Source organism: Lethenteron reissneri, chromosome 30, assembly GCF_015708825.2.
Source record: "Lethenteron reissneri isolate LAM-NWPU_2019-01 chromosome 30, ASM1570882v1, whole genome shotgun sequence".
NCBI lineage: Eukaryota > Metazoa > Chordata > Hyperoartia > Petromyzontiformes > Petromyzontidae > Lethenteron > Lethenteron reissneri.
Genome location: NC_083808.1, coordinates 3,524,665 through 3,535,562, shown reverse-complemented (window position 1 = coordinate 3,535,562; position 10,898 = coordinate 3,524,665). Strand labels below are relative to the sequence as shown.

Here is a 10,898-nt window from a genome sequence, read left to right as displayed (position 1 = left end):
GATTTGTGAGCTCCTCACACATTCCAGGCTGGTTAAACCCAGGATGGATCGTAGGCAGGCCAGCCTAAATGTTTCTAACCGGCGAAGATGTTCCATTAGGGGGGTCCACATTTCGCAAGCATAGAGAAGGGAGGGAATGACCGTGGCCGAGAGAGGACCTGAAGTTTCGTGCGGAGTGATAGACCAGGTAGCTTCCACACAGCGTTACGCAACCAATGAAAAGATAATGCCGCTCGACCTATTAGGAGTGAGACCTTTGCTGTTAAACCGGAGCCGGTCATGAGCACACTGCCAAGGTATGGGAAACTCTCCACTCTCTCCACAACTGCCCTATCACCAATTTGGAGTTGTGGAGGTGGAGTGTCCAATGGTGCAAAATACCCAGGCAGGTGCTTAGTTTTGGTGGGGCTGATGATAAGGCCCCACCTCTTGGTGGCGAGCTCCAGGTTCAGCAGCAGCGCCTCCAACTCCTCCTCTGAGTGAGCAGCAATTATCAAATCTCACGCACGCACAAACACATGCAACAATTACATTAACCATCAAGTGGCGGTGATGTCACCATGACACCCGTGCCAAGGCCACTTGGACCTGTCACCAAAGGGCCCGGGCGGAAGGCCAGTCAAGTGTGAGTCTTGATTTATGGAAAACAATCAGGGTTGGGGAACGCGACCTGACCGAGATGGCCCAGCCGTTATTTAATTCTCTGTGTGCACGAATTCAACTCCTTCCAATGTGCCACGGGTCTCCGGCTTGCGAGAGAGAGGAGGCATCCACTCGTGGAATCGCGTGGCCGAGTGCATCTGAAGCTGGCGGAAAGAAGCCCTGGGGATTGAGACGTTGCGCACAACTAATCCCCCCGGCGCCTCTGAATAACGAGGAGCTCTCCAGTTGCAGTTGCAAAGCGGCTTCCGTTTCCACCTCCCCCACCCCACCCGCCTTATTCCGGCTCGGCGAGTCCGTCCCAATGAAGGGGTCAACGTGAAACCCGCGGGGTCGGTGTCTCCGCGAGCGCATTCCTCCTCCTTGATGACCGTCATCATGGACGGAGACTGCCATCGACGTCCCTGCGTGTGGCCCTCTGTCGTCAACGCAAAAGCAGTGCTGATTTTTCATAAATATTTTTTTCACATATATTTTTTCAAATATATTTTTTCACATAGATTTTTCACATTCATCTTTCATATATATTTTTTCACATATATTTTTCATATATATTTTTCACATATATTTTTTGTATATATTTTTCATATATATTTTTGCACATATATTTCTTCATATATTTTTTCACGTATATTTTTTCATAAATATTTTTCAGATATATTTTTTCATATATATTTTTTACATATAGTTTTTCATGTATTTTTTCAAACATCTTTTTTCATATATATTTTTCATGTATATATATTTTCATATTTATTTCATTCTCTGTCTCGAAGCTATAACCGACGAATGAATAATATAATGCGCAAGTAGCCCTTTGGGAAGGAATTAATACGACCGAATAATGATGCTAATGTCAATGTATACAAGGCCGTAACGTGCTAAACCATCACGAGAGTCCTGCACAAATAACAAGAAACAAAACAGATGGAGATGTTTTAGATGTATTCAGCAGGAAGTACTTAATGATCTGTTCGGCTCTATTTCACGAGCGCCCTGCGACCGTACGGGAGTTGCACCGCTCAGATCTTAGTCACGCAAAGCACAGTTACGTGCCTGTATGACATCGACCATCGGTACGGGCGCTCCACACGCAACAAGAATAGGGCACCGGTCGAACACGTAACAGTTGATTGGCAGGCGTTACGTGGTGGGGTAAAGTGGGGGTACTCGCACATCTCCGAAGATGTGTAACGAGCATGGGAGAGCGGGCCAACCACTTTTTGACATTCGTCGAGTGGAGGCCCACTCTTCCAGCAGTGCCGTGAGGAAGTCATTTTAGGGCTGCGCTTTTAGCGTTTCGCGTAACATCGCGATGACAGAGCGTGTGCTTTTAACTTTTTTATCACACGGATGATCCCGTGTAGCCAGTTGCCCGATTACAAGGGAGACCCGTGGTGTTAGGTGAGAGCAGCAACAACCACGAACAAATATCATGGGACCTTTTTGCCAGTATCAAAGTATGAAAATACGAATACTTCGATAATGGCAAAATGGTCCCATGATATAGCTGCTCACCCCGATTTTAAATGTTCTGATACGTGCATCGTCTTTGTCCTGTTCCCCTTTGGAGTTCACTGGCCTGACACTGGTGAGACTCCGCCATAAAGAGGGCGTCTCTGGTGTTGGACAATCAGGTTCAAAGACAATGCATACAATATCAGAGGATGTGTGTTTGCATGTTACCCACAAGTACGTGTGGTTAATGCAGACTTGATGACTTGCAAAAGGTCTCGATTTGGTGTTTGAACATCTCAACACCTCCTCTTTAATTGGCAGAAAGAGTGAAACCTTTTCACTTTTTTTCCAAAACGGGATCATTCACGATGTGCCCAAGCTCGTCAGCACGTGACCTAGCAGGTGTCACAGGCTGCTGCTGGGCCCCCGTTGTCAGCATAGAACAATGGAGAGAAATCCATTTTTGCACTGTGCTATCTTCCAACATCTATGCACCCACACCTTCACTAAACCCCGAATTGATCAGCTTGGCAAAGAATGGTAGAAAAAAAATCCTCTACGACATACTCTTTGGTTCTGTCGGTAAAGTCACGTGGGTAGAAAATAATATAAGATAATTCGTCTAGGAGGCCGCTCTCATAGCTTACTTTTACATGCTAATTTCTCACATTAACATAATGCTAATCTCTCACATTAACATAGCCACTTCTGTGCCCTCGTCGAGGAGGCCGTTCTCCTATCTTACAGCTACATGCTAATTTCTCACATTAACATCACTAGCCTCGGCCACTTCTTTATGACCCTTGAGTTACATCCATTTCAAACCTTTTAAAACAGTCTGCGTCAGCAGCAGACCATGCTTTCCCACCTGATGATGGACACTTGTGTTGCGCCCGAAACGTCGTGAATTATCTTATTTTAGTTTATACCTACGTGACTTTACCGAAAGAATCAAAGAATATGAAAGGGGGGAGTTTCGCAACTTATTTTTTGCGACCCACCAAAGAGTCGTCTCCTCATCGACGGACCACAGGCATGCACCACCATCGCCTGCAGAAAAAAATAAATAAAATCAGGGTGATAAAAGTGTCGGCTTGATTTTAAAGAGACTGGCTGGGCTGAAGTCATCACTCGAGGTGCAATGCGGCCTATATCATTGAGAATGCCCCTGCACCCCTGTCCTCTCGCCTGCACTGACGAGTATCGGTGTGCCGGGTACCATCGATGCCTGGTACTACCACCCGGAACGGCAAAATGTTGCAATATACGATGTGAGTGAGGATGTGTAATAACACTTTTGTATATATATAAAGAATATACACAAGCGCTTGACAGATCGTGATGGTTCAAGTGTGCGATGCCCATTACAACAGGTAAGCCTCCAATCTCCAGGGCACACACAGCAACGGCGTTTCCAGTCCTTCACGACCGCTAGCCATGATGAGCCCAGGGCCAGGCCAAAACCCTTGTGAGAGCACCATCTTTCAGGGCCTTATTACGCGGCAGCGAACGGGAAGAGGCAACTTGTACGCGCGCCTCTGAGATTTGGAGGGAGGGAGGCAAATTGCACGCTGCGCAAGGCATCGACGCCTGGGTCAGAAGGGGTGAAATATTGTCCTGGATTACGGACTCATTGTATCCTGAAGCCAAACCCCCGTGAGCAGAAAGCAGAAAGAAAATCAAAGAAAATAAATGCACTACGCGTGTCCCTAATTGAATGCACGAGCAGCACTTAGGGTTGTAGGATGAAGTAAGGTGATGGATAATTTGCTCTCGTCTGCCGAAATGTAGGCTGCGGTTCTGCAGGGAAATAGCAAATAATTACAAGCGGATTGCTGAGGTTTGTGCTTTTGCCAAATGTAAGACATTTCAATGAAATGTGCATCAGTGAAAATTGCTCAATTGTTTTGGTTGAAGATTACAATGCTAATAAACAAACAAATGCATTTTTCGGGCACTTGCCAACCTAATTTAATATAAAAATGAGTACAGTAATGGAAACATGAAATGCGTTGAATAGCGATGGCTATATCATTTTTAGAAGGCCTTTGCAGCAATGGCATTGGTTTGATTCTTACACAGCAGCTGCAGCAATCAGAATGTAAAGTTTAATAAAAATGTTTTCTCTCAAGGCCACCAAATTGTATTAAGTGCTACCGCATCCATAATAGAGGTTGTTTTGAGTAAGGTCGCGTAAATATATAAATGTGTCGTTAAAACCCGCCACCACCCGACACAGCCAATTAGTAATGTTTTTCACGTAAACAGAACGTGCCAATTCGTCACTAGTACAGCGACACCGGTGTGTTGGAGAGCCAAGCCACAACATTTACAATCTGAGTGCGACGTTTCGCCAGTAATTACAACTAGCTTCATCAGGCGACAGCCAGATATGTGGAGAAGTCCACCCGTTTCGTTCCTTATATAGAGGCGTAGATGTGGTGACCACGCTTCTGCACTCTTGCACAAAGTGGGGGGGGGGGGGGGGTTAATGAGTCAACGTACATTATGCATGTGTACTATACGAGCCAATTGATCTTGTCCTTCCTGTCTATTGTGTTTATTAAAATAGCCGTACCAACGGTAGTCCCTATTGAAGTATGGTGCCCTTTGCAGGCATGCATTTAAACACTGTGTCGGATGGCGGCGGGTTAAACGACACATTTATGTATGTACGCGATCTAACCCCACAAAAATGCCTTTATTATGGTTGATATTGGTCGCGAAAGCCTACGTGTTAAACTGCTACCCGCATCTTTACACATCCATTGCCCTTTTTTTATCAAAAAAATATAGGAAATCATTGCGGGTCAGTGAGCCTAAACACATTTTACATTCGAGGCAAATTTTGGCAATAACTTCTCCGCAACCGTTTGTTGTATTTTTGTTGTTGCAGCAATTCATGGTTCACGTGGTCCGACCGTGTGTACGTACGCCTTGGATGTACAGTAATTTCTTTACGGAGGAAACAAGTCACGTTAGACGAGTGATTGTCGACAGTTGTTGCATTACATCGCCTGCTGCGCGGATCGCCTCCTCTGCGCCTGTGGTGGCGCGTGTCTTCTTCACGTGGCATTTGTTTGCTGACAGAGTGCGCGGCTCTGTGTGCCCAGAGCCTCGGGAAAGGCCCTCCAAAACAACCTCGATCAGCCTGAGGTGGCCCGGGTGGCTCAGAGCTTCGGTGGTGGCACTGCTGAAATATTACGATCGAATCAGGATGACCGCCTGGGTTTTAAAACCATGTTCTCGAGTTCAGCAAGATGATGGTGTCAGCCCAGTCACCGACCACTGCAAAAGCAAAGCACCATGTACAATGAGATTTTGCACTGGCTAAATTCCAGCTTCGACACTGATGAATGCATTAAATCATCTCTATTTGTTATCTCACAATCTCAGAGCAGAGCTCATGCAAAACCGCACCCCATACTGTGTAAAATATAATTTAGGCTACTTATGTGAGCCACGTTATGGCACGTGGGGCACACTACTTTTTGTGGGTTTTCCAAATGTATTGCTCGTCTCGTGACCCGATGCCGAGAGTACAGTCGGGAAAAAAAATGAAAAAAAATTAAGAGACCCTCCATTGGCTTCCTATGACGATGCAGGGCATCGCTACAATTTGCCTCTCCACCCAGAGTGGCACGTGACACGCAGCTCAGCCTTCCGCTCGCCAACAGTTTCGTGCTGTAAATAATGGCTCGACACGCCTCGCCTTCGCTAACTCGGGGAGCATCTCCGGCGCTCGCCGTTGTCTTACAAGGCTCTCACCAGGGGGGCATCGAGTCAGCCGTGGTGGACAGAATTCATTTTCTCCCAGCCTTTCAGCAAAAAAAAAGAAATCATCCTAGAAATGCAACGCATTCCCATGGTAACCAATTATTTCTGCTTGTGTCTGAAGTAATGTTGGGGCAGCACGTCGATTGATGTGCACCACGCTGCTGTATATCCTGGTGGGATAAATGTTTTCCTTTTTTTCCCGAACAGTTTGATAATATTTATATAGTGGTAAACACATTAATTCTGCCAGAATTAAAATCTCTGGCCGGGCACCATATCATTTTAATGCTGTTATTGATTTCAATAAAATAGAACTATGAGCTGTTATGGCAGGTTCATTACGAATTTGGCTATTAACAACTAGTTGCGTACTAAATATCACATTGTACGAAAATTAAAACGGCACTAAATAAGAGTTAAGTGGAGTTTGTTTTGCAAAGCGCAGTGCGTAAATGCACCACGATGCTTGTGCATTAAATATTAAACGTGTGGCTGCTTCAATTGCCACCCCTCGGCAATGGAATTTTCGTGGGCTAGATGGACCGTTCATTTCTTAAAGCCTCCTGGACAGTAGAGCAGTGCTACATTGGTTCTCGCATTTCACCATCAACCAGGTGACCTGGGGTTGATGCTCGGCCACAAACGACATCAGTGACGAGTGGATAAAGAACTGGGTCACCAACTCGCATTGACCAAGCATACTGAAGACCACTCTGGGTCATGGGGGTTGCTTGACCATACTTCACCATGCTGGTTAGCATCGGATGGTGGTGATTTTAGGGGAGGAGGGCGGGGCAGAATCTCTTCAGATAGCACTGGTCAACAACAACAAAAAAACGTTTTTTCTGGCCTGGATTTTAGTAGCTGTTCTAGACTAATTTCAGGGTGCTGATTCCAAATCTGATCTCAGATTTGCTCTATCACATCTCATTTGTACCCGAAATTAACTCTGTCACTTATGATTGCAAGTTGTTGCGAGTCAGTGACTGCTTTAGTGTTAAAATGTGGTGCTGTATTTTTAGAATAGTGTGTCTTATAATATAATTTTATGTAGATATCCACATTTATTTAATATTTTTCTTCTGCAGTTTTTATTGAAAATACAATATTTAATATCTCAAAAACCTGATGTGATAGACAAAAACTGATACCAGATTTAGAATCAGCACCCCAAAATTACCTTAAAACCGTTGGAATACCTTATGACAGAAAAAGTGTGTTGACCAGTGTATAGTCATCATTACTGATGTATATTTGTACATTGAATTTTTTTCGCACCGTACTCAGCCAACCTTGCGAATCGGAGGTGCGGGGAAGGACAACAAACTAAACACAGAAAGCAGTTCCAAAGAAATTAGTTTTCAATCTGACGTCAATTTTGGCCAAGAATCATTCTGGCCACTGGGTTTACAGCTCAGTACGATAAACCACCGTGCCACCACTACACCTAATTAAAAAAAGCATATTTGAATCAATATTGAAATGTAGCAAATCAATATGTATGCACATAAACATTACATGCGATCGATTTTTTACCTACATATTCATTTTAAATGTTACATTTGTTGTTGTTTCTTTTCCCGATGTGACCACTTGAACGAGAATAGTTTCGAGGATATCTCCAGGGCGTGAGGCTTCACGTAAGCAAGGCAAAATCAATGCGACCATATTTATGGCAATTGTCCACGGTGCTGCAAGCGAAATAAAGGAAATAACCGCTTCACCGGCGACTTTTTTCCGCGGCAAAAAAAACAAACAAGTCGATAAATAAGCAACAACAACAAAAACCTCAAACAATCTCGACGCAAAACGTAACGCCCAGTGGAAGCGAACAGCAGCAAACCCAAGCGCATACGCGTCCAATGAAAGAATACGAGAGAGAAGAAGAAGAAATCCACTTTAGAAAAATCTAAACTAAATTAGATTCAGATGGATGAAGAGTGAAAAGATATTCTCTCGCCGGCGGCGCGAGTCGAGGTTTGCGGAGATGAGCTGCCCCCCCAGCATCCTCAGATGTTGGTCACGGTTGAGAGCCCAACTGGATTGCTCCACGTGGACCCGCAATGTCCCTTCTGATGCCGAGGTCACGCGAAGCGTTTTAAACCATCAACTCGTCCCTCTTGCACAGCCGGCCAAAGCCGAGAGAGAGAGCAGAGCCTCATTATGCGACTGGAGAAGAATGTTTGAATTCTGAAATGCTTGCCATTTGTTTTATTTTTTTCCTTCTCTCTTACGGATGGATGTGCTCGCGTCACTCACAATGAACGGCGGGTTTTGTTGTGGTGCCGAGGATGGAAATAAAATTTAGTTTTTTGTCCGTAGCCGGAGTCTGATACGTAAACGCAATGCACGCAAGGTTCGGGGCTTGCTCTGAGCAACACGAAGCCGCGGCAAGAACACACAGGCACGAATAAGTCACGCGTAAAAAAAAAACGCTTTTCTTATACAAATCGTTGGGTATTGCTTGACGGCTAATTTTCTTATAAACAATTTGAACGTGCTTCCCTGCGGTAATTCCAACACACCGGTGTGCTGTACTCGTAACGAATTGGCATGTTCTGTTCACGTGACAAACCGTACTAATTGGCTGTGTCTGCTGGTGGCGGATTTAACGATACATTTATATTTAAACGATCTAACAAAAAAAACTGTATTATGGATAATTTTGGTTGTGAAAGCCTGCTTACGTGTTAAATTTTCAATAGAATTCTGAACTTAGCAATTCAACAAGATGTCAGAGAAATTCTCCATACAGTACCAGTGGTAATATGCTTAGCACATTAAATTTTTCATAACGTTCGATAATACATGAAAACATTTGGCACAGAAGTGACATGCTCTCTGGTTATTTTGTTCATTTATGTATGTGTTCGTTCATTGCTTTAATATTCCGGAATATATCAAAGTCCTCATCTATAGCAAGCGCACCTCACTCTCTGTTTTAATTTAGCTCAAATTATTAGTCAATTGCACACAATTTTTTGCTTGATTTGCATTTATATTGAATGTTTAATCACGTAATTAGCTGCACTGATACAATGAAACCAGTTGTATGCAAATGATGATTGTGTGAAAACTGATATCGATGGCTACAAAACACGTTTTAAATCACGATGCTTTGTTTGTAAATTACGTGCAAAGCAAAAACTCAGATTACACGTAGCACCTGTTAAAACAAATTTTGTTGCTACATTTGCAATCCTTCAAGTCTAAGTGTTGATTCAAGTAAGGTGTTATTTCAAATAAACAAACCAATCTTTTTAAAATTATGCCTCACATGAAAACAAAATGTTTTCTAGTTATTTACCCCTACGTTTGTAGGCCGTTGTCAATTCACTGCTGGATGGGAGTCTCTTCAAGCCATGAAGTTCACATTTTTAAATCCTTTATATTAAGTTCGCTTGCTTGCGTGCTTGCGTGCTTGCGTGCTTGCTTGCGCGCTTACGACCGTGCTAATCTTTCGGTCGTTTTTTAACCAACTTCCCGTGATCCAATCGAGCTGACATTTTGCACACAGACTCGTTGTGCGAGACAATTAATGTTCGTGAAAAATGTTTTCCAAAATTTTACACTGTTTAGGGAAAACAAATTAAATATTTAATTACCAATTGCTTAATACTGGCAGACAATCATCTGACCCATAGGTGGCAGCCATCTCAAGACAGAGGACGAGAGGACTCTAGCCGCCACGCATATAAAGGATTTATAGTAAAAAACTTTGTTTTTACGGGTTATACTTATTTAAATCCTTTATATTAAGTTCGCTTGCTTGCTTGCGTGCTTGCTTGCTTACGACCGTGCAAATCTTTCGGTCGTTTTTTAACCCACTTCCCGTGATCCAATCGAGCTGACATTTTGCACACAGACTCGTTGTGCGAGACAATTAATGTTCGTGAAAAATGTTTTCCAAAATTTTACACTGTTTAGGGAAAACAAATTAAATATTTAATTACCAATTGCTTAATACTGGCAGACAATTATCTGACCCATAGGTGGCAGCCATCTCAAGACAGAGGACGAGAGGACTCTAGCCGCCACGCATATAAAGGATTTATAGTAAAAAACTTTGTTTTTACGGGTTATACTTATTTAAATCCTTTATATTAAGTTCGCTTGCTTGCTTGCGTGCTTGCTTGCTTGCTTACGACCGTGCAAATCTTTCGGTCGTTTTTTAACCCACTTCCCGTGATCCAATCGAGCTGACATTTTGCACACAGACTCGTTGTGCGAGACAATTAATGTTTGTGAAAAATGTTTTCCAAAATTTTACACTGTTTAGGGAAAACAAATTAAATATTTAATTACCAATTGCTTAATACTGGCAGACAATTATCTGACCCATAGGTGGCAGCCATCTCAAGACAGAGGACGAGAGGACTCTAGCCGCCACGCATATAAAGGATTTATAGTGAAAAACTTTGTTTTTACGGGTTAATTTTTTTTACCATAATTCCCCACACGAAACAGTGCAGGTTGGTGAAGGCGGGGAGCATGGACGGTTTAGCACAGTACGGTACAACAATTTGCTTTTGCTACACGACTCCCGACTGCTGAGAACACACGCTCGACACTCATTGCCGTTTGAGGTCTGAAAACACGTGACAAATTCCAGGTGCTTTGGTCTCAGGCTTCTATTGCCATATCTAAATTATTATTATACATACTACAATTGAAATAACTGAAGAAATGACTCAAATTGCAAAGGCAGCGCTTAGAGAAAATGTTACTTTGAAAGGTTCGTATGTAAAGTAGGTTAAATGTTCTAAAATCGTTGCTTCAAAATGCTTTACACTTCCTGCAAGTTTAAAGTCTCAGGAAATCATTGTGCCCGAGGCTGCACACGTTTTGTGCTTTGCAATTAAGGCCAAACAGCTGATGATCCTACAACTTTGCCTACATTTCTTATAACCAACATCATTAAAGCGCCGCTCCCATCTTTAATATTTACCTCGGGGTTCGCGGTCCCGGGTAATTTATCTCCGCAATGAGCAAATGCGGGCTGC

The 10,898-nt window shown here is 43.3% G+C and overlaps 1 long non-coding RNA gene across 1 annotated transcript in view; it reads right to left on the bottom strand.

Annotated features, from left to right (window-relative positions):
* Nucleotides 1-1,391: 1,391 nt before the first annotated feature.
* LOC133349416 (uncharacterized) overlaps nucleotides 1,392-10,898 on the bottom strand; it is a 39,704-nt gene continuing 30,197 nt past the window's right edge. The window contains exons 2-3 of the long non-coding RNA XR_009755944.1: nucleotides 5,131-5,406; nucleotides 1,392-4,571 (exon numbers count right to left, since the gene is read on the bottom strand). This is a non-coding gene — a long non-coding RNA (uncharacterized LOC133349416). The remainder of the gene's footprint in view (nucleotides 4,572-5,130; nucleotides 5,407-10,898) is intronic.